Here is an 8,393-nt window from a genome sequence, read left to right on the forward strand (position 1 = left end):
ATTTACTAACCACATTCTCATAAACACTTATGTATTAAAGGCAAAGTATTCTCCATTTCTGGGAATAGCCGTGGCATAGACCAGGGGTAGCCAACTCCAGTCCTCGAGAGCTACCAACAGTTCATGTTTTCCAGAACACCTAGCAGGTGCACAGGTGCACTCATTACTCCACAGCTGGAGCTAATTACTTCATTTGTGATTCTGTGAGGAGATCTAGAAAACATCCCCTGGCATAGACGGACGCACTGGCTGTAGTCAATGAGATACGTGTGTGCATATGTGTATATATATATTAGTGCTGGATGTGTTAACGCAGCAGCGCTATACCAGCGATTACTTGTTTTAACGTGGGGGAGGGGGGGGAGGAGGCACAGAGACTCTGACAGCATTACAGAGACCCGGCGCCCCTCCAAAAATGGCCGCCGCCACAGAGAAGACACGCTAGAAGTACTTCTGCACCTCTAGCGGCTGTCTCCTTTGCAGTGGTGGACATCTTTGGAGGGGTGCAGGGTCTCTAATGCTGTCAGAGACTCTGCGCCTCTGCAGGGCCGATACACACCCCCACCCCCCTCCCCACGATTAAAAGATTAAACTCCCCCTGGGAAATAAGCATTTAATTCCCTTTGGCAACAAGCATGTAATCCCCCTGGCAATGAGCATGGAACACCCTATGGCAATGAGGGGCCCCGTCCGGCACCCCTGCAGCCAGCGGAAAGCTAAAAAAAGGACCAGGAAATAGCAGTAATGCATGACGACACATCTTAGTATTCATTTAAGAGATGTGACTTAACCCTTTGAGTGCCAGCGTGCTGTGAGCAATGTGCAAAATATCCTCTAAAAATGCCGACATGTTTAACAAAACTTCAATTAATCGACTTCAGCTCATTTGCCGGCAATAACGAAAGTGATTCATATTCCTTGACTGCGACCCTGGCATTTCTAGCGGCTATTTTGCTCATCTCTCACAGCGGGTGCCGGACGACTCGCCGACAATCGGGATTCCGCCAGTCATTACCCCGACGTCGGAATCCCGACTGCTCCCTCGTGGGGGTCCACGACCCCCATAGAGGGAGAATAAAATAGGTGTGCCCGCAGCGAGTCCGCAAGGGGCTTTGTTGCGCTCCCCCCGCTGTACAGTCAGGATTCCGACGTCGGGCTAATGACTGTCGGAATCCCAACTGTCGGTGTGTTAAACCACACCCCTTACAGCAACTCAAAGGGTTAAAAAGTAACACATGTGCGCTCTCCCATTGATCCTGTCCTGAACAGTAGGTATCCCCAGTATAACACATTTAGTGGTGTATTGGGGAAAGGATTCATAGTGCCCATTGTAAAAAAAAATTTTCATACCACTCAGGTTTTGCATGATAATGCCGTCCACCTGTTCTACCAATGACGGCTAAAGCAGGGGGGCAGGTGGGGCCCCCAGCATTTAAGGTGCCCACACACTAGAAAGATCAGCAATCTTAAAATGTGCGCATAAATTAGCCTGCAAGCGCACATCTTCACCAAAGACTTCTCTTAAGATCCCGTGTGCGTTCCTATGGATCTTTTGCTAAAATTCTGATCTTTCATGCAGCATGTAAGCAACAGATCCCCGGGAGCAAAAATCAGCAAAAAGTGTTCTATTGTGTGGGCACCTTTACAGCCCCATCCCCATGCTGCATTGGTAGTGACACCCCCTTGACATAGGCGTAACTAGAATGTTGTGGGCCCCATAGCTAAATTTTGAGAGGGCCCCCCCCCCTGCCTATTGTCACTACATTGCCCCCTAGGGTGGGAAGAAGAAAGAGTGAGACACAAACGGGGTCAGGAAAGAGAAATAGTGAGAGAGGAACAAGAAAGAGAGAGAGGAGGAATCAGAGTGAGAGAAAGTAGAGGGGGGCAAGAGAGAGAAAAGGAGGAGTGCGAGCAGGAGTGAAAGAAAGAGGAGAGCAAGAGTGAGTCAGAAGTGGGGTTGTCAGTGAGAGATAAGAGGGTTTCAGAAAAATGGGTGTGTCAGGGAGAGAAAGAGGAAGAGTGAGAGAAAGAGGAAGAGAGGAGAGAAGAGGAAGAGAGGAGAGGAAGAGTGAGAGAAAGAGGAAGAGAGGAGAGGAGAGGAAGAGTGAGAGAAAGAGGAAGAGTGAGAGAAAGAGGAAGAGAGGAGAGAAGAGGAAGAGAGGAGAGAAGAGAATAGGGTCAGTGATAGTTCAAGAGACGGGGTTGAGACAGACATCATCTTTTCACTTCTAATACCATTCCCCTTCCAGGTACACTATGTAACTTGCACTGTCCCCCTTCAGTGCAAGCAGCGATTTGTACCTGTAGCAGTGGTGGTCAGTGGCCTCGAGAGTGCCAGGTCTATGGGTCTCTCCATCTAAGCATTGGGTCATCGTCTTTGGTTCTCCTTCATGTGGAAGCCAGGTCTCCAGATCTCCTACACGTAGGCGTCGGCCGGGTCTTTGGTTCTCCTTCATGTGGAAGCCAGGTCTCCGGATCTCCTACCCGTAGGCGCCGGCCAGATCTCTGGTTCTCCTGCATGTGGAAGCCAGGTCTCCGGATCTCCTATACATAGGTGCCGGATGGATCTCTGGTCCTCCTGCATGTGGAAGCCAGGTCTCCGGATCTCCTACACGTAGGCGCCGGACAGATCTCTGGTTCTCCTGCATGTGGATGCCAGGTCTCCGGATCTCCTACACGTAGTCGCCGGCCAGATCTCTGGTTCTCCTGCATGTGGAAGCCAGGTCTCCGGATCTCCTACACGTAGGCGCCGGTCGGGTCTCTAGTTCTCCTGCATGTGGAAGCCAGGTCTCCGGATCTCCTACACGTAGGCGCCGGCCGGGTCTCTGGTTCTCCTGCATGTGGAATCCAGGTCTCCGGATCTCCTACACGTAGACGCCGACCGGGTCTCTGGTTCTCCTGCATGTGGAAGCCAGGTCTCCGGATCTCCTACACGTAGGCGCCGGCCGGATCTCTGGTTTTCCTGCATGTGGAAGCCAGGTCTCCGGATCTCCTACACGTAGGCGCCGGACGGATCTCTGGTTCTCCTGCATGTGGAAGCCAGGTCTCCGGATCTCCTTCACGTAGGTGCTTATCATGGCGTCAGTGTCAGCAACCGCACAGTTTTCCGCTGGGGCTAGATCCTGCTGCCGAGCTCAGCGGCTCCAGAAACGGGTACGAGAGGCTGGATCAGCTGATCCTCCGCTATCTTCATTGGACAACCACCGCTGTGCTGACGGGTTGTTGAGAGGGAGAGTGGGGGTTTTCACAGCGTCTGCCTGTGTGGAACTTACATTTGACGATAAATTCTAAAGGGTGCAGGGGATGTCCTGCTGGGCCTCAGGCCCCCCAAGTGGCCGTGCCCCATAGCAGCTGCATCCCCTGCACCCTCTATAGTTACGCCACTGCCCCTTGACATAGGAGGGGGGGTATGATGACACGATTGAGAGAACAGAGCTGCTTGTTATTACAGGTAGTTCATGAGAGAGTGCCCCTAGTGGTGATAGGATTATAGACAACCAGATGCTAGCTATAAAGGAGGAAATTTACTAAGATGGTATGTTGCTATGGGCAACCAATCAGATACTCGCACAGCCGCTATGGGCAACATCACATCCAGTGGCGTAAGAATAGCCCTGCAGACCCCGCAGTAGTTGGGAGGCGTGGTGGAAGTGTGGGCGCCGGGGGTCTGCGGGGCTATTGTAACGCCGCCGCATCTGTGCTGCAGCCGGGACCCCCAATTTACATGTCTGCAAATGCGGTCCTAACTCCCGGCTCCCCTCCTGGCTTCTGCTGCTACGTAAACGGACCATCATAAAATGTCTGCCCCCATACAGCAGAAAATTCTCTGAAACTGTCTGCTGTATGGGGGCGGACATTTTGTGATGGCCCGATTTCGCGAGGAGGGATGCCGGAAGTGGGACCGCACCACAGACAAGATCTGCCGGTGCTGCTATAGATGAGCGCAGAGGGGTGAGGGGGTTGTTAACTTTTATGGGTGGTAAGATAGTTACGCCACCGATCACTTCTTCTATAGAACTCCCATTTTAAGGCTCCCACACAAGGGGCCTTATTTTGGTTCATTCTTTCTGACAAAATCCTTCTTAGATGGACAAAACCATGTTCACTGCAGGGGGGGCAGATGTAACATGTGCAGAGAGAATTAGATTTGGGTGAGTAATTTTGTTTCTGTGCAGGGAAAATACAGACTGCTTTATTTTTACACTGCAATATAGATCTCACTTTGAAGTAAAACCCCACCCAAGTCTAATTCTCTCTGCACATGTTACATCTGCCCCACCTGCAATGCACATGGTTTTGCCAATCTAAGAAGGATTTTGTCAGAAAGAATTAACCAAAATAAGGCCCAAGGTGCGCTATGTGCGGAGTGCATTTTGTAATAGATCGCATCTAGTTCAAATCGCCTGCGATATGCTAAAACCACACGCTATTTAAACTACATGCGAGCTTCGCACCGCGTACGGGCACCATTAGTAAATTTACCTCACATCTATACTTTATGTATTAAATAATCACAAAAACAGCTATAAGAGCCCCAGTCGCAATTTAAGGAAAACCTCTCTCTCTGACAGAAACCTCTTACAGATGTTATACAGAAATGTTCCGATCTATGACGACAATTAAATCTCTGGAAAACACTGGAAATCTGCTTTCGTGGTCAATTTTTGCTGTAAGCAGGTAAAGGGTTAAATATAAATAATAATAAAAATGCAGTGTACACTATTGCTAAAAGGACGGTTTATGAACGTGGGACAGACTCTCACAGAAATATGGAAGCGTGCAATAACTTTTGTCTAATCCACCCAGTGCAGCTCATACATTTTACAATGAATCTAAAAAATATGGTTTGGTTCAGGTTTGGGGACGCTGTTCTCTGCTCCCAATAAGACGCACGTTCCTCGTGGTGACTATCCCGGGTCCTCTAAGCTGTTTGTTAACTGCTTGCTCACCGTGGCCCACCCAGCCGGCGTGGAGCGGGAGCCCCTGTAAGTTCAGCACATAAAGATGTTTTCGCAGGTGTTTGTGCCATTGAGAGGACTGTGGAGGCCTGTTTAATAGACGGAAAGCCTGGAGTTTCCCCCTGAAAGGGAAAACTTTACACACAGTGAAGGATTTTGCCTCCAGATTGAGATCGGCGCTGGGACGTTAATTAGCAAAATGAGTCTTATCTCAGTTGGTCCGACAGCAATGTGGCCACAGAATTTCCTTGGGAAGGTTCCGGGGTTTCCAGATCAGAATTAACATGGTCCAATAACAGAGTTTCTGTCCAGCCTTTTACATGTGAGCGGGTAATGTCTATTAGCAGTGACATGCGTCGGAAATAAACATTTCTAGGAGACGAGAGACTTCAACAGAGTAACTCTTTATATGGGGTTCCAGATCCCCCGCATAAACCCAGTACGCACGCAGGGAGAGAGAACACGTTACAGGCTGACTCTGAGTCACACGGATCTCTGTTCATGGACACAAACTGCGAGTTTTACACGTAGCGCATGCGCAGATAGGAGTATATGCATCTTCGCGCATATTTGTATGTATACCATTGTGAGTTGGACGCAACTTGGCCGGATCTGGCCGTTTCAAGGCGGGAATTGGGGCGGTGATGAACCACCGCGTGGGACGTCCCTGACTTGTGGGAGTGTCATTGCACTGTTGTGGGTGTTTACCTAAGGTAGTAATTCAGTTTACCAGCGGTCTCCGCGGCTACAACCACTTAGCATGTGACTCGGAACTTGCTCCATAGGCTGCAGCATGTTACTTGCGTGTTCTATGTGTGCAGAGTACACGTGGGGCCATGTTGAACCCAAGTCAGTTTGCAGATTGGGTCTGACACGGAGCAAAGAGACGGGATGGGCGGCCCCAATAATGGCGTTTCTGTATAAAACAAATAGGGCTGTGTATAGCTGGGTACACACCGCGCCATGTGCGTACACAGCGACATCGCCGCGGGCGTGGGAACCGGCATTGCAAATGCATACACACTTCCATTCCACTGGGTCCCGGCAGTTACTGGATACGGGCCCTGTGCTAGTTCCTGACTCCCGGTAGTTACTGGATACGGGCCCTGTGCTAGTTCCTGACTCCCGGTAGTTACTGGATACGGGCCCTGTGCTAGTTCCTGACTCCCGGTAGTTACTGGATACGGGCCCTGTGCTAGTTCCCGGCTCCCAGCAGTTACTGGATACGGGCCCTGTGCTAGTTCCCGGCTCCCGGCAGTTGCTGTATACGGGCCCTGTGCTAGTTCCCGGCTCCCGGCAGTTGCTGTATACGGGCCCTGTGCTAGTTCCTGGCTCCCGGCAGTTACTGAATACGGGCCCTGTGCTAGTTCCTGGCTGCCAGCAGTTACTGGATACGGGCCCTGTGCTAGTTCCCGGCTACCGGCAGTTACTGGATACGGCCCTGTGCTAGTTCCCGGCTCCCAGCAGTTGCTGTATACGGGCCCTGTGCTAGTTCCTGGCTCCCGGCAGTTACTGAATACGGGCCCTGTGCTAGTTCCCGGCTCCGGGCAGTTACTGGATACGGGCCCTGTGCTAGTTCCCGGCTCCCAGCAGTTGCTGTATACGGGCCCTGTGCTAGTTCCTGGCTCCCGGCAGTTACTGAATACGGGCCCTGTGCTAGTTCCCGGCTCCAGGCAGTTACTGGATACGGGCCCTGTGCTAGTTCCTGGGTCACAGCAGTTACTGGATACGGGCCCTGTGCTAGTTCCTGGCTCCCGGCAGTTACTGGATACGGGCCCTGTGCTAGTTCCTGGCTCCCGGCAGTTACTGGATACGGGCCCTGTGCTAGTTCCTGGGTCACAGCAGTTACTGGATACGGGCCCTGTGCTAGTTCCTGGCGCCTGGCAATTACTGGATACGGGCCCTGTGCTAGTTCCTGGCTCCCGGCAGTTACTGGATACGGGCCCTATGCTAGTTCCTGGGTCACAGCAGTTACTGGATACGGGCCCTGTGCTAGTTCCTGGCGCCCAGCAGTTACTGGATACGGGCCCTGTGCTAGTTCCTGGCTCCGGGCAGTTACTGGATACGGGCCCTGTGCTAGTTCCTGGCTCCCGGCAGTTACTGGATACGGGCCCTGTGCTAGTTCCTGGCGCCTGGCAATTACTGGATACGGGCCCTGTGCTAGTTCCTGGCTCCCGGCAGTTACTGGATACGGGCCCTATGCTAGTTCCTGGGTCACAGCAGTTACTGGATACGGGCCCTGTGCTAGTTCCTGGCGCCCAGCAGTTACTGGATACGGGCCCTGTGCTAGTTCCCGACTCCCAGCCGTTACTGGATACGGGCCCTGTGCTAGTTCCTGGCGCCCAGCAGTTACTGGATACGGGCCCTGTGCTAGTTACTGGATACGGGCCCTGTGCTAGTTCCTGGCTCCCGGCAGTTACTGGATACGGGCCCTGTGCTAGTTCCTGGCGCCCAGCAGTTACTGGATACGGGTCCTGTGCTAGTTCCCGGCTCCGGGCAGTTACTGGATACGGGCCCTGTGCTAGTTCCTGGCTCCGGGTAGTTACTGGATACGGGCCCTGTGCTAGTTCCCAGCTCCCGGCAGTTGCTGTATACGGGCCCTGTGCTAGTTCCTGGCTCCGGGCAGTTACCGGATACGGGCCCTGTGCTAGTTCCTGGCACCCAGCAGTTACTGGATACGGGCCCTGTGCTAGTTCCTGGCTCCCGGCAGTTACTGGATACGGGCCCTGTGCTAGTTCCTGGCTCCCGGCAGTTACTGGATACAGGCCCTGTGCTAGTTCCTGGCTCCCGGCAGTTACTGGATACAGGCCCTGTGCTATTTCCTGGCTCCCAGCAGTTACTGGATACGGGCCCTGTGCTAGTTCCTGGCTCCCGGCAGTTACTGGATACGGGCCCTGTGCTAGTTCCTGGGTCACAGCAGTTTCTGGATACGGGCCCTGTGCTAGTTCCTGGCTCCCAGCAGTTACTGGATATGGGCCCTGTGCTAGTTACTGGATACGGGCCCTGTGCTAGTTCCTGGGTCACAGCAGTTACTGGATACGGGCCCTGTGCTAGTTCCTGGGTACGGGCCCTGTGCTAGTTCCTGGATACGGGCCCTGTGCTAGTTCCTGGCTCCCATCTGTACAATGTTTTCCTACTGTACATGATAAGTATATTATAACTCACACTTCGCTACACATATACCAACCTCTATGGGTGGGGTAGGGCCCTCAATAGCTATCCCACACCATACTTGCCTACCTGACCCTCTCCATGCGTGAGGAAATGCTCTGTTTCTGGACTTCCCTGGTAGTGTATGATTGCCATCACCTGTGGGGAGCTAGGTAAAGGTGTTTCCCCACAGGTGATGGCACTCATACATTACCAGGGAAGTCCAGGAGCAGAGCATTTTCTCCCATATAGAGAGAGTCAGGTAGGCAACTAGGTTGCACACCC

This window comes from Crinia signifera, chromosome 4 (assembly GCF_055691185.1).
Source record: "Crinia signifera chromosome 4, ASM5569118v1, whole genome shotgun sequence".
Taxonomy (NCBI): domain Eukaryota; kingdom Metazoa; phylum Chordata; class Amphibia; order Anura; family Myobatrachidae; genus Crinia; species Crinia signifera.